Source organism: Mus caroli, unplaced genomic scaffold, assembly GCF_978045245.1.
Source record: "Mus caroli unplaced genomic scaffold, Mus_caroli_1 scaffold_10, whole genome shotgun sequence".
NCBI lineage: Eukaryota > Metazoa > Chordata > Mammalia > Rodentia > Muridae > Mus > Mus caroli.
In genome coordinates, this window is record NW_028227265.1 from 104,496,756 (window position 1) to 104,520,434 (window position 23,679).

General features: G+C 42.0%; 1 protein-coding gene across 7 annotated transcripts in view; it reads right to left on the bottom strand.

The window, feature by feature from the left end:
• Positions 1-23,679, bottom strand: part of Nsd3 (nuclear receptor binding SET domain protein 3) — a 119,838-nt gene that overhangs the window by 95,402 nt on the left and 757 nt on the right. For 6 of the 7 annotated variants that reach the window (XM_029480240.2, XM_029480239.2, XM_029480238.2 and 3 more), the window contains exon 1: positions 23,129-23,354. The exons of the other annotated variant lie outside the window; for it this stretch is intronic. The gene's annotated coding sequence lies outside the window, so the exon portion shown is untranslated. Of the gene's footprint in view, positions 1-23,128; positions 23,355-23,679 lie in introns of those variants that run through there. 7 annotated transcript variants of the gene reach the window in all.

Genomic DNA, 23,679 nt, shown 5'->3' on the forward strand with positions numbered 1-23,679 from the left:
GAGAGCAAACACTAGATTATAAGATTTACTATTTTGCCAAGAAACAAAATGAACTGTTTTCAGTGACATTTTATATATGCATATACATAACTCTGGGTTACAAGTATCTGATTTCTGATTACAACTTGGGCATTTTCTCTCAATGTGTGAACCCTGTGGTAATGCAAACACGCATTCAAACCTTTATCTAACAGCACTCTCTCTTTCCAGACACTTTATAATCTTTAAGTTTTCCTGTGGCTTTTTTTTTTTTTTTTTTTTCGAGACAGGGTTTCTCTGTGTAGCCCTGGCTGTCCTGGAACTCACTTTGTAGACCAGGCTGGCCTCGAACTCAGAAATCCGCCTGCCTCTGCCTCCCGAGTGCTGGGATTAAAGGCGTGAGCCACCACACCCGACTCCCTGTGGCTTTTTAAGACATTTTGAGATATCAAAGTTTATGGTTTGAAAGGAACTTCTACCAAGCCAGAGTTAGTAGCACAGACTTTTATCCCAGAACTTGGGAGGAGGAAGGTGGATCTCTGTGAGTTCTGGACCAGTCTGGTCTACATAGTGAGTTCCAGGACAGCCAGGGCTACACTATGAGACAAGACAGAGAGAGACAGAGAGGAGGGAAGGAGGGATGAATGAACGAGTGCCTATCACTTTGGTTGAGGCTAAATGAAAATTAAAGGCTATGACTTATAGGAAACTTCCCTGAATGGCTTTCCAGCAATCATTATAATAAAACAGTATTATCCCACAAAGGCACTATAGCCTTTTCCTATGAGAACTAACATTCTATATTAGTAACCTTATCTGTGGATGTTCACTAAAGGTACTTTCCAAGGTAGCCTTTCCAAAAAAAAAAAAAAAAAAAAAAAACCAACCAACTAAGCTGATGACTAATTTCTGAGTTTAAGTGCAAAACCTACTGGCTTAAAAAATAAACAATTGGGGCTGGAGAGATGGCTCAGTGGGTTAAGAGCACTGACTGCTCTTCCAGAAGGTCCTGAATTCAAATCCTAGCAACTACATTGTGGCTCACAACCACCCATAATGAGATGCCCTCTTCTGGCAATGTCTGAAGACAGCTACAGTGTACTTAATGTGTAATAAATAAATCTTTGGGCCGGACAGAGCAGGGACTGAGCAAGCAGGGCCAACTGGAGCGAGCAGAAGTCCTAAAAATTCAATTCCCAACAACCACATGAAGGCTCACAACCATCTGTACAGCTACAGTGTACTCATATACATAAAATAAATAAATAAATCTTCAAAAAATAAACAATTAAAAATTAACAAAAATAAGAGCTGGGTTGGAAAGATGGCTCAGACAATAACGGTGTCCTCTGCCGAGCCTGACCTGAGTTCGATCCAGGTTCAGGGAGAGGAGAGAACGGATTCCTGTAAGTTATTCACTTCACATTTTCATGTGACTTTACTCACTTTTCAAAGATGTAAATCATGTCTAGTTAGTGAAGTTCCAACTAACTAGGATTTCCTGATCCTAGCACAAGCTCTCCCCCTAGCTCAGTCTCAGATAGCTGGACTACCACAGCACTAGACCTCAGACTTTGAGAGAGATTTTTTTTTAAGTTTTTATTTTACGTGTAATGAGATTTGGGGCCTCCTGACTGATGCTCTGGATATAGAAATGATGGTTGTACAGCCTGTAAATATACTAAAAGTCATCCCACTGTATACTTTGAAAGAATTTTTAGCCAGGTATGACAGTGCATGCTTTAGAAGATGATGTCTGTGAGAGACTGGAGAGGCAGATAAGAAGACTTCTGTGAGTTCAAAGCCAGTCTGGTCTACATAACGAGTTCTAGGCTAACTACAGCTATATAGTGAGACCCTGTCTAAAATAAAAATTAATTAAAATTTTAAAAGCATGAGTTTTAATAAGCATGAATTATGTCTCAAAAAACCTCCCACAACTAGACACATTTTTCTTTTAAAAAATTAAGTATGTATATTTCACAATAAAATTTATATTATCCATCCAAAGAATTGCTAGTTTCAATGTACATGGTAAATGTGCTGAAAACAAAATCTCTTACATTTATCATTGAGGTCCAGTAATTAAAAGGTGAATAGCAGAAAGGGCTAGAACAAAACCATATCTGAGCACAGTCACAGCCTGCCTGCGTACAAGTAACATGACTAGGCAGCACAGCAGAGCAAGGGACAGCCAGGTAAGAAAGGTGTGGAAACAACTGTTCACCATGTAGATGAAGACAGGCAGTGCTGAGCTGGCCATGGTGGCACACAGTTAATTCCAGCACTCAGGGGGCAGAGGCAGGAGGATAGCTGTGAGTTTGAGGCCAGCCTTGTCTACACAAGAAGCTCTAGGATAGCCAAGGCTACACAGAGAGGCCCTATCTCAATGAATGAATGAATGAATGAATAAATGGTGACATCTCACCATATAGATAAATGATACACCATGTAGATTGCAGAGCTATTATAAAAGGTAAAACAAAGGCTGGAGAGGTGGCCACGTGATTAAGAGCATGTGATGTGAAAGACCCAAGTTCGATTCCCATTGCCCACATGGTGGCTCACTACTTTCTTGGGCACCCAACACTCTTGTGGTACCTAGATGCACAAGCAGGCAAAATACACATAAAGTAATAAAATAAAATTTAAAATCTTGTAAAAAGTAAAACAAGAATATTTAGGAAAAGCAAAAGATTCCCTCTTTCTGATTTTTATTGTGTTTCTTTGTTTTGTTGGATAGGGTCTCACTATGTGGCCTGACTGGCTTGAACTCTCTATGTAGACCAAGCTGGTCTGGAACCCATAAACATCCACCTCCCTCTGCCTCCTGAGCTTGAGTACTAACAGACTGCTTTTCATTCTCTAGGCATTAGTAAGAACCTCTGTTGGGAGCTGGAGATAGATGGCTCAGTGGTTAAAAGCACACACTACTTTTCCAGAGGATCTGAGTTCAATTCCCAGCAAGCACATGGTGGCTCACAATCATGTGTGATGGGATCCAGTGCCTTCTTCTGGTGTGTCTGGAGACAGCTACATTTGATCACAGCACTTTCTAGAGGCCGAGGATCAAGGTTAAAGGAACATGGAGGTCTACACAGATAGTTCAGGCCAGCCAGCATTACATAGTAAAATACTGTCTCAAAGAAACAAAACCCAAAGAGAATGTAAGACAAATAAGTACTTGAGTCAGTCTGAGTTTTTACAAGAGTGTGACAGTGAGGGCCACAAGTGAGAAGACAAGCTGCAGTCAACGCAGGCTGTGCCTCCTGCTCCCTCTCCCAAGTCTGTCCACTTCCTCCCACTCACTGCTTATGCTGGAAGAGTCCTTACCTTAACCAGAACATGTTTCCTAACTCATAGTGCTATTTCCAGCATTATCCATCTCTGACCATGCTTTACAGCATAAACAGTAAGCAAAAAGACATGTGTGGCTTGACTAAGAAATGTTCCCCCAAGGCTCTTGTATTTCAACACTGGCCCCCAGTTGGTGGCATCAGGGGAGGGTACAGTAGCACCTCAGGGTGGAGAGCACTGCTAGAGAGAGGGCTCTGAGGATTAAAGCCTCGTTGCACTTCCTGCTTGCTCTGTTTCCTGTTTGGGGATATGTCATCAACCAGCTTCCCAGTTTTCTCTCCATGCTTCCCCAACCATCAGGGACAGCTTGCCCTCTGGAACTAAGCCAAAATAAACGCCTCCATAAGTTACCTTTGGTCATAGTATTTTACCACACGGGGAAAAATGTAACTTAGGCGGGAAAGATGTGGCCAGAGGTTAAGAGCATTTGTCACTCTTGCAAAGGACCTATAGTTGGGCTCCCAGCATCCACATGGTAGCTTACAACCATTAGCTCCTGTTTCAAGGGATCAAATACCCTCTTCTGGCCTCTGTGCATACAAGGTATACATACCGCACACATACATACATGCAGGCAAAATACATATATCTCAATAAACAAACAAACAGAACAAGATTTAACCTTAATAAGCCTTTGTATGCCTCAGAACAAATCAAAAAAGCTGAAGCCCCTGATACTGTGGCGCCAGCCTATGTAGTCAAAGACCTGCAGGGTCCCATTTGCCCTCCACCATGTTACCTTTTCTCTCTCAGCCACCACTCAGTCTTATTATTCCATTCAGGTGTTAATACACTCCAAGTGGCCTTAAAATGCCATATCACATGTGCTCTAAGCCAGGTCAAGTCCTCCTCCACTAACAGAGCATTCTACATTTACATTCCACCACAACACTAAATACCTAGTATAGGAAAGAGGGGTGTGTGTATGTGTGTGTGTGTGTAAAGTGAGCATGATCTCAAATATCTACACAAGAAAGAACACTAGAATACTTGGCTCCATCAATTCTGAGCACCCACTGCTGTCAATTACCCTTTCTAGTCTGAGAAGGTCCAGGGAAGACTCATGCCAGCTCCACCTTCCTTCCCATTCTGTTACTGCTATAACGGGAAAGAAACCAAATGTTACAACCCAGCAACCCCTCCCAGCCCCAATCTATTCAGATTTCTCTAATAGCACAAGTGTTTACTGTTAGACACTGAGCTAAGTCTAACAGTAGAGGGGTGAAGACTCAGACAAGGCCCCATAATCTTAGAGCCTACAATATTCGGGAGAAGTCAATACAGGGAACACTGGGGGCAGAGCTCCCAGAGCAGTCCTGATAAGAGTGCAGCGCTTCCTGTGGAGTGCCTGCATTATGTCAAGTCCTGAGCACTAGAGATAAAAGATAAACAAGACAGACTCAGTCCCTCCTGGCAGTAAATATCCAGGCTAAGACGGTGAAATGTGGGATATCACACATGTCCAGGCTGAGAAGAGCCAAAAGGTTCTCTGAAAGCTGACAGTAGATAGCACTTCAAAAACTTCAATTAAGAATTTTCAGAGCTCCTCAGTATTATAAATACCAAGTTGGCTTTTGAAATGTTTTTTTTTTTTCTTGAAATGCTGTGAAATCAAGTGAGATGCATTTAATGAAAATGCACCACACAACTGGGGATGGAAGGGTAGGTACCAGAAGCTAAGGGGAGAATGAAGTGTGTTTAGGAACACTGGAATAAATTCTCTGTGAAGACCCACAGCTAACTGCAGTATCTGGCACAGTACCAATAAATTAATTCTGATAGAAAAAACACTAGGGAAACACAGGACTGGATTAACCATCAAAATATCTTATTACCATTAAGTGTGTTACCGATATGCCACTAGATGTTTGTAACATGAATCACAGCTGATGTTACTGGCTTGCTATGTGCACATGCCTGCAGACAGGACTAGACGCCTTCCTATATTACTCTACCTTTTATCTTTTGAGACAGGGTCTCCCCACCTGTCTACTCCCCAGTTTCAGAGTCACAGGTGAAACTGCTATATCTTGTTTTTTTATGTGGGTACCGAGAATCCAAACTCAAGGCTCCACGTTTGTGTGGCAAACACTATCAATTGAGCCAGCACCAGGTTTGCTTTTTGTTGTTTGTTTGAGACAGGGTCTCATTACACAGCTTTGGCTGTCCTAGAACTCACTACATCAGGCTGGCTTTAAGCTCACAGAGTTCTCCTGCCCCTGCCTCCTGAGTATGGAATTAAAGGCATGCACCGGGCACGGGGAGATTTACTTTCTTTCTGAAAGGACTTGTGAAGAAGCTCAGAAAGCATCTGCAGCCTTCCCCATGCTCAGCACAAAGCCCAGCAGCAGGACTCAGGTCACTAGGAAAATGACTAAGGCTTACCCCAGGCTGTTCAACCGTCCAGCAACTCTAATATGCAATTTTATTTTAGCTGGTTATACTTTCACTAAAAAGATAAAATTAGGGGTGGGGGGGACTGGAGAGATGACTCAGGAGTTCAGAGAACAGGCTGCTCTTCCAGAGGACCCAGGTTCAATTCCTAGCGCCCACATGGTAGTTCATAACTGTCTACAGCTCAAGTTCCAGTGGATCTGATTCCCTCCCATATACATATGTGTAGGTAAACACCAAAATGTACATAAAAATAAATAAGTAAATTTTAAAAAATAATAAAATCAGAAGGCTTTTACTGACTGCTGAAAACAGGTGCTCGCCACCAACCCTGATGACTGCGCTCAGTCCCTAGAAGCCACATGGAAGAGACAATCAACTACCAAAGGCTAGCCTCCGATCTCTACTCATGTACGACAGCACTCACATACACATAAATAAATGTAAAAGAAAATGCTGAAAGTACACAGTATATATGTCATCTAAGAGTCCCTGACTAAAAAGTCTTTTAAAGAAATATTAAGTGTACTTATATATAATAAATAAATAAATCTTTAAAAAAGGTGGGGAGGGCTGGAGAGATGGCTCAGTGGTTAAGAGCACTAACTGCTCTTTCAGAGGTCCTGAGTTCATATCCCAGCAACCACATGGTGGCTCACAACCACCTGCAATGAGATTGGATGCCCTCTTCTAAAGTGTACTTATATATAATAAATAAATAAATCTTTTTTAAAAAAAGAAAAGAAATATTAACTATTTACATAACATGATGTTCTTCTCTATCATGCATCTAATAACTACAAGCATATATGAACTTCTGAGAGTGTGCTACAATTCATACTGAGTACATTATGAAGTTCTATCTTCTATATCAGTATATAAAACTTTGAGTCACTATTGAGATTACCAGAAACTGTCATAATATTATCACTCAAAAATATTAGAATCTTGACCTCTAATAAAATGACCCCCCCAAAAAAGAAAAATGACTTTTAAAAAAAGATTTATTTATTTATTTATTTATATGTACACTATAGCTGTCTTCAGACACTCCAGAAGAGGACATCAGATTTTTGTTAGGAATGGTTGTGAGCCACCATGTGGGATTTGAACTTAGGACCTTTGGAAGAGCAGTCGGTGCTCTTAACCGCTGAGCCATCTCTCCAGCCCCGAAAAATGAGTTTTTGATATTAACGACAGATTAATACAAATCTTGTCCTAAACACCAAAAATCATATGCATTTGAAGTGTCTTTTGTGCAGCTTCACTGTTGACATACTGGCCAGTTTGGATATCTCAAATTCATGCTTGTTTGTTTGTTTATTCCTCAAGACAGTGTCTCAGAGATCTTCCTGCCTCTGTTTTTCCCCTCCCAAGAACTAGAATTAAAAGTGTTCGACACCAAGACCAACAAGTTTTGATGTCTTTAACATCCAAAGTAAATTGTGGCAGTGCCTTCTATGATGGAAAAGAAGCGACTCTGACAGAAATTCTTGTTATAGCTGCACAGGGTGGCATATGCTTTTAATCCCAGCACTCAGGAGGGGGAGGCAGAGGCAACAGATCTCTGTGAGTTCAAGACAGGGCTGTATAGTGAAGCCCTATCCCAAAATAGGAAGCAAACCAGCCGGCAGAAGCCCCGCTGGTGCTGTGCTGCGCCCGTGTCTGCATCCCCCATGCCCAGACCACAGAGGAATACAGAAGCTGCTGAATGAGTTCAGATAGCAGGAAACGACCAGGCAAACACACGTCCTGTCTCACTCAGCTGGGCCTCAGGCATCACAAGGATGCTATGAACAAAGTGGTGCACGTGGAGGGGTAGGGAGAGCACTGCAGATAACCAACTATGCCGCGGACTTTAAACAGGGAAGGAGGAGCCAGGTATGATTGTGCACACCTTTAATCCCAGCAGAGGGAGACAGAGACAGGCAGATCTCCATGAGTTTCAGGTCAGTCAGCTACACAGTGAGACCTTGTTTCAGAAAAATAAAGTGCAAGAGGGAGGCCTGGAGAGACAGCTCAGCAGTTAGGAGCACTTGCTGCTCTTGCACAGGACCCTGGCTTAGTTCCTGGCCTCTATATAGGAGCTCACAATCATCTCCGACTCCAGTTCCAGGGGACCAGACCCAGGCTTCCTGCCTGCTTGGGCACTGCGTGCACGTGGTAGACATACATGCAAGCAAAGCACTCACATACAAAAAGAAATCTTTAAAAACTGTGGTGAACTGATGAAAGGCATTGTAGCACTAGCCTCTGGTCTCTATATGCACCTACGAGTGAGAGGAACCAACACACATGAACACATACCCAGAGACACATAATTATGAGCAAGTCCCCTAGATTAAAAGAAAAAATTCACATTTTACATAACTGCTTCATCATTTACGAATATATGGAGCTGGAGAGGTGGCCCAGTGACTAAGAGCACTGTGATTTTTGTAGAGGATCAATTCCCAGCAGCCATATGGTGGCTTACAACCATCTGTAACTCCAACCCCACAGGACTGACACCCTCTTCTGATCTTAAGGAGCAAGTACATGGTAGACAGGAAGACAGACAAACAAATATACAGACACACACACATATATACGCAGACAAAACACTCATGCACATAAAATAATTTTTAAAAATTTTTTATGGGGAACTAGAAATTTATCTCAGTTGGTAGTTCCTGTCTAACACACAGAAAACCCTAGTTTTGAGCGTCAGCAAACTATAAAACTGGGTGTGGTGACATATATCAATTATCCCAGCACTGGGGAGGTAGAGATAAACGAATCAGAAGTTCCAGGACATTCTTGTCTACATAGTGAGCTCCTGAGGGAGGAAGAAAATAAAAGCAAGTGGCTAGGGATAGGTGAGAAGAGACAAAGTCCTTCTTTCCACACAGATTACTGACTGTTTGTTTGGTTTTTAATGTTGCTTTAAGAAAAGGTCTCATGTAACGTGAGCTGTCTTCTAACACAGCTTATAACTGAAGATGAACTCAAGCTTCAGATCCTTCTGCTTCCACCTCCCAAGTACAGGGATTATAAGCATGCACTAGTCCAAAACATACAAACACAAAGGCAAGGGCTTTATAATTAAAACATTCTATTGTTGCTTCTGAGTTTGAGGCTAGCATGGTATACAGAACAGGTTCCAGGACAGGATTATAGAGAGAAACCCTGATTCAACAAAACAAAGCAAACAAACAAACAAACAAACATTTAAAAAACCATTTTAGCCAGGCAGTGGTGGCACACGCCTTTAATCCCAGCACATGGGAAGCAAAGGCAGGCAGATTTCTGAGTTCGAGGCCAGGCTGGTCTACAGAGTGAGTTCCAGGACAGCCAGGGCTATTTAGAGAAACCCTGTCTTGAAAAACAAACAAACAAACAACAAAAAAATCATTTTATTGCTTAGCAGTCTATATGCTGTTAATTCTATTAACTAATAGAATTCTATGGGCCACCTTGTCTGGTTTCAGTGGGAGAGGAACTGCCTAGTCTCACAGAGATTTAAAGTGCCAGAGTGTGGGGGGGGGGTACCCAGAGGGGCCCCCACATCCACATGCTCAGAGGAGAAGGGGAGGGGGCATAGGGGAAGGATTGTGGGAGAGAATGACAGGGAAGGAGACAGTGAGCGAGAATAAGTTAAAAAATAAATCAATTAAATTTAATTTAAAAAAAAAAGATTTCTAGGAGAACTGAAAGAGTTGGTTCAGTGGGTAAGAGCACTGGTTGCTCTTGAAGAGGTCCACTGTTCCCAGGACCACATGGTGGCTCACAACTACCGGTAATTCCAGTTCTGGGAGATCTGCTGGCCTCTGCTGACCTCTGCTGGCACCGGGCATGCGCGTGGCATTCAAACATATATGTAGGCATAGCAACCAAACAAAATAATAAAATAAATGCATTCAAGACCAGCCTGATCTATACAGAAAGAGTTCCAGGACATCTAGGGCTACACAGAGAAACCCTGTCTCAAAACATCAAAAACAAAACAAAGCAAAACAAGTATCCTGGGCTGGAGAAATGGCTCAGTGGTTAAGAGTTCACTGTTCTTGGAGAGGAGCAGAGTCCAGATTACAGCCCCCATGTCTGGTGGCTCACAATTTCTCTGGCTCCAGATGCCCTCTTCTGGCCTATTCAGCATTTTCATACACATTTCCACACAAAGACATAGAACGCACATAATACAAACTTTTAAAGTCTTTAAAACTCTAGGGGGGAAAAAGCAGCAGCAGCAGCCAATCCTTAGCTGCTGTTGGTGGTACGTGACTGGGTGACTGTAGTCAGAAGTTCACACAGAGCAAGTTTGGGGGCAGCCTGGGCTGGAGACCCTATCTCAAAGGGAAATTCAGTTCTTTCGACCACCTCAAAGCACCACTGTCCTTCAAACAACCTCATGAAAATCTTAACATGCTTATGGAAATGAGGTTAGTCATGAACTTTAAAGAAATGGGCAAATACTGTGATGCAAGAAAGAAATCAACCTGGCATGATGGCACACACCTTTAATCCCAGCACTCAGGAAGCAGAGGCAAGTGAATCTCTGTGAGTTCAAAGTCAGTCTGGCCTACATGGAGACATTGTATCTCAGAAAAAGAAAGAAAAAGAAAGAGAAAGAGAAGGAGGAGGAGGAGGAGAAGGAGGAGGAGGAGGAGGAGGAGAAGGAGGAGAAGGAGGAGAAGGAGAAGGAGAAGGAGAAGGAGAAGGAGAAGGAGAAGGAGAAGGAGAAGGAGAAGGAGAAGGAGGAGAAGGAGAAGGAGAAGGAGAAGGAGAAGGAGAAGAAGAAGAAGAAGAAGAAGAAGAAGAAGGAGAAAAAGAAGGAGAAAAAGAAGGAGAAAAAGAAGGAGAAAAAGAAGGAGAAAAAGAAGAAGGAAGGAAGGAAGGAAGGAAAGAAGGAAGGAAGGAAGGAAGGAAGGAAGGAAGGAAGGAAGGAAGGAAGGAAGGAAGGAAGGAAAAAGAAGGGCAATCACCTACATGAACATTTAAGCAATCATACTACATGCTAAGTGACAGGTGAACCCAGAGACAAGCAGAATGTTCAGAGTAGAAGCATGTACTGGTAATACTGGCTTACAGCCATGTGACTGGAATTGTAAGTCAGGAGATTTTCAAAGGGTTTTATTTGGTTGTATGGGTGACTTGCCTGCATGGGTGTCTGTGCATCATGTGCATGCCTGGTACTCTCAGAGACCAGAAGGTAGTGGGTTCCCTGGAACTGGAGCTACAGACAGCTGAGGCTCACCAAGCGCGTGCTGGGAATCACACCCAGGTCGTAACCACGGAGCTATCGCACTCATTTACTGTCTGAGATGTGGAGATTAAACCAAGTGATGCTGTACCTGAAATGACACCAAAGAGTGGAAGGAGATGCCATCCCTCTGGATGTCTATAGATAAATGTATAGCTTGGGCTTTTATTTTGACATTGATTTAACTTTAAGTCTCAATAGTCTTAACATTATTTAGTGACTTTCACTTGTAACATCAAACATTAAATGAAATTTACATCCAATGCTTAGATATATAAGCTTTTACAAATATAAAATCACCATGACTTCACGACATGTTCTAAGTAAGCAAAGCATGTCCAAAAATGTATATTTTCTTCTAATTTTCCTTTTTACATTTTCAAAAATGTAAACAGAACAAACAACATTTTTAAGTATAACTGTGCTGCCCCATAATCTGGTTAGCTGTGTTGCTGTCACCTTAAGTATTTCCTAAAATTTCCACTTTAAATTTCCCACTTACAGTGTGCTACAGTCCTGTAATGTAGCGCTCAGAATTTGAAGGCTAGCCTAGACTACAATGGTGAAACCACCACCACCACCCCATCTCAAACAAACCAAGGTGTTAAAAAAAAAAAAATTGATTCTCAGCCGGGCATGGTGGCGCACGCCTTTAATCCCAGCACTCGGGAGGCAGAGGCAGGCGGATTTCTGAGTTCGAGGCCAGCCTGGTCTACAAAGTGAGCTCCAGGACAGCCAGAGCTATAAAGAGAAACCCTGTCTGGAAAAACCAAAAAAAAAAAAAAAAAAATTGATTCTCAAAGAGATTAAAGTATCCTGTGTCAGGAGAGTGACTTGCATGACATGGAACATAATTAATTAATTAAGAAAAATTTAAACCTACGTTGTATTTCACGTATCCATAAACCCTGTTATTAAACTCAATCTGTTTTCACTTGATTATCATTTCCTTAAATTATTCAGCATTTTAGATTATAGGTCAGTTTTTTCCTGACTAAACCACATTACTGCTTGACCACCTTGTAACAATACAATGATTACTAATTAAATGCTGTTTCCCTACTCTCCCAGTTTCACCTCCACAGTTCTTACTTTGTTCTTGACTACACCAAACAACAACAAACATGGTTACCACTTCAAGATGTGTATTAGATTTCTGTCCAGTTTCTTACCACAAGGGTACCAGTAGGCTCATTCCAAAAGTTACTACAAAGTAAGCTATTTCTTTAAAAAAAAAAAATCTATTGTATGTGCATGTGTGTGCACCCGAGTGTGTTATGTATGCTGTGTGTGTAACACCCGAGTACAGGACCCCCTAGAACTGGGTTATACAAGCGACTGTGAGCCATGTGAGCATTAGAGAGCAAACTTAGGTCCTCGGCAAGAGCAGCAAGCACTCTTAAGCACTGAGCCATCTCTCTGGCCCCAAACTAAGCCAACCTCTCTATCAGTCACCTTGCTCTACTCTCTCTGAAATCAAGTAAATGATAATAAGATCGTTTCTGAAATTAGTTCTTAAGAGATTTATTTTTATATCTTTTGAGACGGTCTCACTATGTAGCCTTGAGGATCCTGGAACCATGTAGACCAGGCTGGCCTTGAACTCACAGAGATCCCCTGCCTCAGCCTCCCGAATCTAGGATTAAAAGTGAGTCACCACATCCAGTTGGTTCTTAGGTTTTATAAATGTTCAAATTTTACTTTCTTATACTTTGGATTCTCTGTTAGCCTCAAGTCAAAACAAATAATTATGACAGAAATAATAAGTATTTTAAAGTACACTGTATCAAACTAAAACCTGTAACTAAGTTTTCAATAACCTCTAAAGACACTTGGGTGTTTTCTGGAGTTTTGTTTTCTGTTTTGCTTCACTAGTTTTATGACTTCAGGATTTCAAGCTCATTCTATCCAAGCTTTTCATCCTGTACCTGTTTCATCAGAACACTAAGCACTGGTGCAGTTCCATGCATGGTGTTACAGTAACTACAGTGAAAGTAAGTTTGGACTGGAAAGTTAACTTCTTGTTCATACTTGTACTAACATGAATCTCTTACTGAGAACACCCACACAGCCTCTGCAAAGATGCTGCTCCGACATTTCTTAACTTCTGTTGAGGCAGCCAAGTGAGTTCATTTCTTCACCTACTAAACATGCAATTAAAGACAACCTCATTTGCAGACAACCTTTTCTTCCTTCCTTCCTTACCTTTTCCTTCTTCTTCTCTTTTTAAAGCTGAAAATCAAATCCAGGGCCCCTTTATATATAGAAAAGTATTCTACTCCTGAGCCTCACCCTCAGCCTCCAATACTTTATTTCTGTTTTTAAGGAGTGTGAATTACCAAGTACATGCTTAGTTGGTGCTAAAGTCTCGTACTTTAGCACTTCAGTTTAAAGCTCTACAACTCTAAGTAGTCTTTTCTATTCATCAACAAAAGCATTAACCTTCAATGGTAAGGTAAAATGGTGGTAGGAACTCAGATCTCAACATAGGCCTTTCAAGTCCAGTGCCCACCCCATCTAAGAGGAGGGAGTTGGAGAGGTTCTGTGGTTGACAGCACCTGCTGCACAACCATGACTTTAGATCGCAGCACCCACATAACAAGCTAGGTGTGGTCTCACAAATGTGTGTTTGCAACCCCAGTCCTGTGGGGGCAGACACAGGAAGATACTGAAGGCTTGTTGGCTAATAGCCTAGTAGGAAAAAAGAATACAAGCCCCAGGTACAGGGAGAGACCCTGCTTCAGAAGAAACAGGTAGGGGGTACTAGAGGAAGATACCCAGTAACTCTGTGCTTATGCACATAAGTGCATACACACATGTGCACAGACCAACCCCCCAATACACACACAGTTTGCTAAACTGGCTCAAAGTAAACACACCTGCAGAACAAATACTAGGAAAAAGGTCAGTTAGATCAAAGCAAATCTCTTACAGTGAAATAGGTGGGTAGAACACACTGTCCATCGTACATTTTTAAAAATAAGGCGTTTATAAATCAAATCTGAATCAAAACACTTTACTTTGCTCATTTAATTGCTTATCTCTGTGTATATTGGAGGCAGAAACATGCATGTACCACAGCACTTCTATAGAGGTCACAGGACAACTGAGGAAAATCCATTCTCTCCTTTCCACCATGTGGAATTTCAGGGATTGAACTCAAGTTATCAGGCTGCGTGGAAAATACCTTTATCCTATGAGCCAGCTACTCAGGCTTGTTTTTCCAGAGACAGGGTCTCACTGTGTAGTCCTTGTTGGCCTGAGCCCACTGTGTAGACCAAACTGCTAGCCAAACAGCTCACAGATATCTGCCTGCTTCTGCCTCCTGAGTACACCACCATTACCCAGCACCTGTACACTTTTACTCCCAGCACTGGGGTGTGTGTGTGTGTGTGTGTGTGTGTGTGTGTGTGTATGTGTATGTGTGTGTATGCATGCACACGTGCCAAGGCAGGCAGATCTCTGTGAATTCTAGGCCAGTCTGGTCTACAGAAGGAGTTCCAGGACAGCCAGGGCTACACATAGAAAACAAAAATGTGTGGACCACTATGTCCTGCCAGCATTCCTTTTGCTTGTTTGTTTGTTAAGACGTGCTCTTCCTAAAATGCCCAAGCTGGGCTCAGTCAGATCCTATAGTCAAGGGACCCTTCTGTCTTGGACTTCAAAGTATCTAGAACTATGGCAAACAGCACTTCACCTGCACTTGGAGAGCAGAGAGAGGACAGAGTTCCAGGACAACCAGGGTTACATACACCAAGAAGCCCTGTCTCAGAAAAGATAAATGTGCCTTTGATGCCAGCACTGTGGAAGCAGAGGCAGGAGGATCAGCCTGGTCTCTGAACCAGCTCTAGGACAGCCAGCCCTAAAAGCCCAAACCCTACCTCAAAACAAACAAACAAATAAATAAATAAGCAAGCAAGCAAGCAAGCTGACTTGCTCTAAGAGCCAGCCAACTGACCTACTTATCTGAAAACATCTCTGTGGACATTCAGCAAAAGCTGGCAGTGCGGATGCCATATCACCAGTCTTAAGATGAAGGAAAACCCTTATGGTCCACAGAATTGACTAGAATATTGCAATGTTGAAAAGCTATTAAAACTTCAAGTTAAAAGTTCACTAGTAGCCGGGCGTGGTGGCGCACGCCTTTAATCCCAGCACTCGGGAGGCAGAGGCAGGCGGATTTCTGAGTTCGAGGCCAGCCTGGTCTACAAAGTGAGTTCCAGGACAGCCAGGGCTATACAGAGAAACCCTGTCTCGAAAAACCAAAAAAAAAAAGCTCACTAGTTCTAAGAACTACAGCTTGCAAAAGTAAACTGAATGTCATTTTCTTTGAAGGGTTATAGCAAACAATATCAGGTCAAGTATGTCACCAAAAAACATCCCAAGTGCAAGAAATAAACAAATAAAAATTTCAGCTCGCTGGGTAGTGGTGGCACACGCCTTTAATCCCAGCATTGAAAAATAATAATAATTTTAGGCTGAAGAGATGGCACAGCTGCTCTTCCAGAGGATCAAGGTTCAATTCCCAGCACCCACATGGTAGCTCACACCTGTCTGTTCTAGGGAACCCAATTATCTTCACACAGACATATATGTAAGCAAAATGATCAATGCACATAAAATTGAAAAACAAATTTTAAAGTAGTAATTTGGAAGTAGACTGAAATCCAAAAAAAATTAATTTATGTTAGATGATTAGTCTTTTTGGTCTTAGGCATTGGGGAAATTTCAAAATCTCCCATTATTGAGTTAAATAATTATTGTGCTTTCAGATTAATTTTAACAAATGGAGTTATGGTGTGGGTATTTATAAAACAACCCAAAAAGGCACCATATAAAATGTTATCATACAGCTTAAATACAAACTATAATGTACATATTTCATTTTCCCATTTGCTTTCTCAACATATCTTAATGATGATTGAGATCCGTGTCTAGGGCAGCTTTGGGGATGAATGTCTGCAAACCCCAGCACTGGGGAGGTGGAAGCAGTAAAATCCAACGCCAGACTCCTCCACATGACGGGCTGAGGCCAGCCTGTCTCAAATAGAAAGGAAAGATCCAGATCTAGTTCAGTGTAGTGTTGCCTGCTTATAGCGGTACTTGGGAAGTAGAGGCAAAAGGTTAATTGTTCAAGGCCACTCCCTGTTACGTAGAGAGTTCACTGGAGGCCAGCCTGGGCTACTGGAGACCCCATCTTCAAAGCCAAAACCAAACAAGCAAAACAAAGCCCTGACTATAATTTTTAGGTAAGCTAAGAGCTCTCTTTCAGTCTTGTTAATGGCAGATGTACCAGAGGGCTAACAACACACATCCTGTAACAACATTATCTCACTCACAAAATGTTAGATACATTTTTTTACTTTTTCATGTCACACTATATAGGTATTATACATGCCATAGTAGTATTTAAGGAACTTACTATATGTATTTCCTAAGGTTGACAGTAAAAATGAAAATGAAACTGTAAGCTTTTTAAAAATACTAGCAGCCAGATTGTTCAAAGGGTCAGATGCTGCCTAGACAGCCTGACTGTGTGAACTGACTGACTGACTGACTGACTGCAGAAGGACAGAAGACAGACAGACAGACAGACAGACAGACAGACACACACACACACACACACACATACACCCTGCAAGGGTTCCTCTGATCCCACACACACCCGCACCTGCACAGATAAACATTTACACAAGAGCGACATTTTAAAAAATTAGGGCACTTTAGAACATTTAGCTGGTAAATTTTTTAATTTTTTAAAATTAAATTCATGGGGGAGGGTATGGGGGGCTTTTGGGATAGCATTGGAAATGTAAATGAGGAAAATACCTAATAAAAAATATTTAAAAAAAATTAAATTAATTTGTGTCTGTGTAGTTCAGAGGACAACTTGCAGGAGTCAGTTCTCTCTTGCCCCCATTTAGTCCCAGGGATCTAATCAGGGTGGCATCAGACTTGGTGACTAGAGCCTTTACCTGCTGAGCCATCTCAGCCACAGGCCCCATCTTATAAATATTTATGAAAAGATTATTCTAAAGAACTAAAGCTCATTAGTTATTTAAAAACTCAAAAGGCAGATGTGTTTTTAACAAAAAATAAACCATTTGAGTTGCTTCTTCAAAAATACTCTTTTCTCTAAATTAGAATTAAAAAAGCATTGCAGTGAAAAACAGATTTTTGTGAATAACAACTTCTAAAGCTTTTAAAGCTTTAATAACTTTAATTTCTTGGGACTGGCTTGCTTGTCACTATGGGGTAGTGTGCATATAAGACTTTTATTTGGAATCATAGAATATATATATATATATATATATATATATAGGTCTAGATTCACTTAGGATTATTTCAAGATTCATCCATGGTATGTTTATAATTTATTCCTTTTAAAATATTATCAATATATGTAGCACAGTATATATGTAGCACAGTATATATGTAACACAGTGGGGGTGGGGGGTGAGCTACAGACACACGCGATGTTTTCTGAGATAGTCTGTTTTTATTAGGTTGTCCTCAAACCTGAATTCCTCCTAAGTGGTGGGATTCTAGGTTTTTACCACTTTTGGCTTCATATTTAACAACACTTCTTGATAATTACCCATTTCTGGACTCTAGTCTACTCATCTAACTTTATGCCAATAAAACATAATCGCTGTGGCTTTTTATAACCTTTGAGAAAAGGTAGGGTAAGTCCAGGCTGAAGAGATGGCTCAGCAGTTAAGACACTTAGCTGCTACTCCAGAGGATCTGGTTCAGTTCTCAGCACTCACATGGAGACTAACAACTGTTTGTAACTCCAGTCTCAGGACATCCATCATCATCTGCCCTCCATGGGCCCTGCACACACAAAGTGCACAGACATACATTCAGGCAAATGTGCATACACATAAAATTGAAATCTCAAAAAATTTTTTTAAAAATAATCATTTTAATTTCTTTTGTGTCTACAACAGGTGAGACTCTCGTTTTGTTTTAAGAGGCTCAATAAGTTCAGCAGTGACACAAAACTGTAATGCTAGCAGATGAGAGGCTAAGGTAGAGAAAGTCACGAGTTAGGGATGCTGGCCTAGGCTACACAGTGAGTTCAAGTGAATCATTTCATATAAATTTGAGGTCACCTATTTTTTTTTTATAGGAAAACATAATTAAAATAAATCAACAGTGTCTCCTGAGATGTTTTTTATTTATTTATTTTTTTTTATTTTGAGACAGGGTCTCTTTATATAGCCCTGGCTGTCCTGGAACTCACTTACTATGGAGACCAGGCTGGCCTCGAACTCACAGAGATCCACCCACCTCCACCTCCAAAGGACTGGGATTAAAAGCATGAAGCACCATGTCCAACCTGAAATGTTTTAAAACTATTGGTTTTTTTAATTAGGTATTTTTCAGCTCATAAAAAAAAAAAAGGAGGAGGAGGAAAAAGAGGAGGAGGAAGGGGAGGAGGAGGAGGAGGAGGAGGAGGAGGAGAAGGAGGAGAAGGAGAAGAAGAAGGAAGAAGAAGAAGAAGGAGGAGGAGGAGGAGGAGGAGGAGGAGGAGGAAGAAGAAGAAGAAGAAGAAGAAGAAGAAGAAGAAGAAGAAGAAGAAGAAGAAGAAGAAGAAGAAGAAGAAGAAGAAGAAGAAGAAAGAAGAAAGAAGAAAGAAGAAAGAAGAAAGAAGAAAGAAGAAAGAAGAAAGAAGAAAGAAGAAAGAAGAAGAAGAAGAAGAATTCACCAGTGTCTCAATTTTACTCTGGGGCCAGGCCTGGGTTACTGATTTTTTTTCTCCCTCACTGCTAACTATCTCATTGACAATTTTATTACGAGGGGGGGATTTTTGCCAACACCTATTCCATTACACCAAACACAAACTCCAAGATAGGCTGGATATAATCCAGTCACACATAAAAACACTCTGTCCATATGCTGCTGCTTATCAGAGAATGAAAAAACACCTCAGCAGGACAGCTTGCCTCATTGCAACTCCCTGGAACTCCCTGGTATACCACGCTCCTGACCTCAGCACATCCCGCTCACCTTGAGCTTGAGAGAACGGCTCAAATACTTTCATAGTAAGGAAGTAAAGCAATGTGGTCTTGAGATCCAAGAAGTCACCAGTTTGGCACCAAAGCCTTGCTTGTACTTAACTTCTATAGACCTCAGGGTTTTCTCTCCTGTAAAATAAGGTCGATTGGAGCATTTATCTTCCATTCAAACAAACTGCTAGGAATGTAGGCAAAATCATTCTTACAACAGAAAAAAAGAAGTTGATTTAACTGAATCTTTAATCAGTCACAGCACTCAGGAGGCAGAGGCAAGATGGCTGTGACTACAGGCCCAGCCAGAGCTACTTAATAGAGACCCTTCCTCAAAAACAAACAAAAAAAAAAAACAAAAATGATCAAACAAAAGGGTTAGTTAAAGTTGTAGTATTCCACCTGACTCTCAAATAAAAGTTAAGAGGCCCACATGCCTGCTAAGTAAAACAAAACACTAGTCAGGGCTGGCTGTGTACACAGAATCTCAAACATATGGAAGACTCAAGCAAGAAGACAACTCCAAATAAAGTAAGAAAGGCCAAGGTTTAGCTCTACACAGACCTGGGTTCTAGAATTAGTGTAAGTCCATTCTATGAATCTAAGTAAACCCACAGAAACTGCTGAGGACAATCAGGACACTTCTAACTAGTTATACTGAGGACTGGGGACACTAATCTTGTGAAATATTTTAAAATAACAGGCATGTGTTATTTTTATGTTAACAATTAGCTTCTCTGGGTTCTATAACTTAAAAGACCTACACTCAAATACCAGCTTTGTTATTTAAATATTTAATAACATTTGTAATGTTATCTAACCTTTTTTTCCATTTGCAAAAAGCAGTTAAAAGTGAAGTCTTAGAAAACTGCTGGGAAGAAAAAAGAAAGAAATTATACATGCAGGACACTTAGCGCAGTATACGGCAAGAGGGTAACTATTAACTGTTACTTTACATTATGATTATTATTTAAAATTCCAGAAGCTATTGTCTTTAGAGTCACTTTGAAGAGTTGGGCCAAAAATAACCAATTTTGTGGGCAATAAGTTTCCTTCATTCCAAACTCCTTTAATCTAATCATTACAAGACTAACTGTTAATTTGTCACTCAAAATAAAAGGGGGGGGGGGGAGCCGGGCGGTGGTGGCACACACCTTTAGTTCCAGCACTTGGGAGGCAGAGGCAGGCGACTTCTGAGTTCGAGGCCAGCCTGGTCTACAAGTGAGTTCCAGGACAGCCAGGGCTATACAGAGAAACTCTGTCTCGAAAAGCCAAAAAAAAAAAAAAAAAAAAAAAGGGGGGGGGGGATGTAGTGTAGCTGGTCCCTAGGTGGGACTCCAAGCACTCCATAACCCAGGCAATGCTAGCACGTATCAGCATGCTCAGGAGATGAACGCATGATCAGAAGTTCAAGGTCAGCCTCAGCTATACTGAAAGCTTGAGGCCAGCATGGGATATATGAGACCCTGTCTCAATAATTTTTTTAAAAGGTATCAGGGTTAGAGAGACAGCTCAGTGGTTAAAAGCACTGGCTGCTCTTCCAGAGAACTTGGGTTCCATTCCCAGAACCCATATGGCAGCTTACAACCATCCATAATTCTCATTTCAGGGGACCTGATGCCCTCTTCTGACGTCCATGTGTGGCACACAGACATGCATATATACATACAGGTAAGAACACACAGACACTAAGGAAAATAATTTTTAAAAGTGTTTTTAAGCACCACGTGGGCAGATGATGAGCACAGCAGCAACCACAGCAGATTTGGGTTTCAAGTTTTTGATAAATACAGTAGCCTTCCTCACTGAATGGATACCTGTCCAAGGAACCCAGACACAACACTCTAAGAGGGCTCATTCAAGCTTCCAAATCTGCTATAATATACAGTTGCTCATTTTCCTAAAAGTGATGGCACTGACAGTCCATGCAAGTAAGTCTACTAACTACAAATAATATGTCAACCAGGAGAGCAATACAAATAAAATATCTCTACAAATTAGATAAATTCCACATATACACTGAATGACTTTGAATAAAATTTATCTTTAGAATTTAAAAAAAGAAAACTTCTTTCAGGCTATATATTATCAACCAAAATACGCCAAGTTATAAATCTGACATTTATTCAAAGTCTAATCTCAGATAGTACCACTCCAACAACATTAAATTTAAGTTTTCCACCAAACTCTACAAAAACTGAGCGAACATTACTATTAAGATTTGTATGTAGTACAAATGGACCAAGCCCACTGTATAGTTAGCAGGCCTTCCTGGTGTTAGAAAACAGTTTCAATACTAACACATGGCTAAAGTTTGGATGACCATAATTACAATTATTTTAAGTAAGGTGAATACTGAATCCTTTTCAATATGAATAGAAAATAAATTTCACCCAATACCAATTTATCTACTTTGTCAGGACTTAGACCCTTAGTCTAAATTTAGATCACACAAGTAGTTAAATTTGAATGCATTAAAGAATTACTGGCGCTTTCCTGGGAGTGACAGAACTTCCCCTCCACCCACCCCTCAAAAGCTGACAACTCAGTGAGGATCTAAGAACGACATGCCTACTTCACAGATCACGCTGCTGGATTAGCATTTGGAGACTGTATTGAACTAGCTACATGAAAGCAAAGGGAAGAGAGGGGGAAAGCTAATAAAAAGGCATTATTCATAACAACATGCATATCACCTGGAACATTTCTAATTTTCCAAAATCCTAAGTCCAGCAAGCAGATGAGCTACAACAGGCTGATCTTCCCCACCCCTTTCTCAAAGCGCCCTAAGTAAAATAACCAATGCAGTTTCCTTGTTTACTTAAAGAATTGGAAAAAAAAAAAATGTTGACTTGCTTCTGAGGTGTCGGAAACCAATCAATATTTAAGACTTTTCACAATCAAGCTTGAAATATGATAGCAATGATTTCTTCAGTTAGTTTTTTTTAATCTAATTTTAAATTTATAAAAAAGGGTGAAAATTTACACTGCAGTTTATCAGTATGCCTTTTTTTGCAACTAGAAAGAAAAGGGGAAAGAAAGGAAGAGGCAGCAAAACACACAAGATGGGAAACATCGCCGCGTCCTTCCGTGGTTATGAGTAATTGCAAATGACCCAAGAGGTAAGAGAAGTTCATGAATAGAAGGGGAGGTGTAACAATGTGAACTGCCGTTTCCAGATTCACGCAGATGTCGGAGAGGAAAAGGAATTTATTTACACTGCAGTGCCGGGTAACAAACATGGCTGCCCCTGCCCCCTTTAAATCTGAATAGTCTTTACTCCCTCACCAAAACCATCAAATTATGGCCATGTCTTTCCCTGCCTCCCTACCATAACACAAACACATCTCCTCTTCTCTCAGAACAGTAACACCCACACCTCCCTCATTTCACAACAATCACAAACCCATAACCACTAGCTTCTCCATTTCTCTAGCCTTGAAATACAAGACAGAATACACACAAACATAGGAACAAAAGGCTTTCCCTTCTAACACTTCAATAATCCCTATCCTTCTTTTCCTCACACTCTGTGACGCCTGGTCGATAATTCTCATCCTTTCCAACACTCAGCTAATGTCCTTCCCTAGCCCAATCGTATGTCTTTCAGTTTCCTGCGTCTATTTCCTATCCTGCTCTTGCATCCTGACACAATCATTTTTCATCCCTATTTCCTAATCTTATCTTTTCCTCCACTTTGATTCACTAGTTTCTCTCCTTGATTCCCAGAAGAAGCCTCGCTTCTCCATCACCCCTATCCTTTTCCCCCCAACTCTTCTAGTTTCCACACTCCATCCAGACCTATCCTGATTTGCATTAGGTCTCTAATGTCCAAATCTAACTCTTCTCTTTTCCTACCCCTCCCCCGTTTCCATCCTTATCCCCGCCCCCATCCCACCTCTACTCCCAATTCCCAGCTCAGCACCACTACATCATATCCCAAGCCTACCTGCCCCACCTCCCAATTCCTTCCACACCCACCTTACCATCTGCTCTTCCTTCCCAGAACCCTTTCAGGCCATCCGCGGCCCCTTCTCTTCCAGGGTCTCACTCCTTACGGGTGCCTGGGTCTTAGGTCGCCCCCACCCCAAGGAGCCTCCTCAGCCCTGACGCGCAACACACACATACACAAGCACTTTACCTTCAGTTTGTTCCATTCTAACCCCCCTGCCGTGTCAGTGCGATCACAGGAGAGACACGGAGGCCCGAAGTGGGGCTGGGTTGCCGGCAGCTGCCGGGACCGCGGGCGCAGGAGACGGAACCGAGCTAGGCCTCATGAAATCCTCGGACTAGATTTCCCCCGCGCCGAGCACCCCTGCCATGGCGGCCGGCACTGAGGACGGCCACGGCCCGGCCGGCCGGGCTCGTTTTGCGGGCAGACGGAAGGCTGCGGGCGACGCGGAGCGAAGGGGAGGCGGCCGGACGGGGGTCGCCGCGTAGCTGCTGGTGCCGGAGAGGAGCCGGAGGCTGGCGGCCCCGAAGGGCAGCGGGGTCCCAGGGTTCTGATCGAAAGCTGCACACCTCTCCCAGCAGACACCCGGCAACCCAGCCCCGGCCTCGGCCTCCGTCCGGATCTCCGCGCCGCCAGCTCCCGCCGCCGTCGCCGCCGCCGCCGCCGCCGCCTCCGCGCACAAAGCCCCCCCGCCCCGTTCGGCGCCGCCGCCGCCAAATCCTAGGTCTCCTATTGGCTAC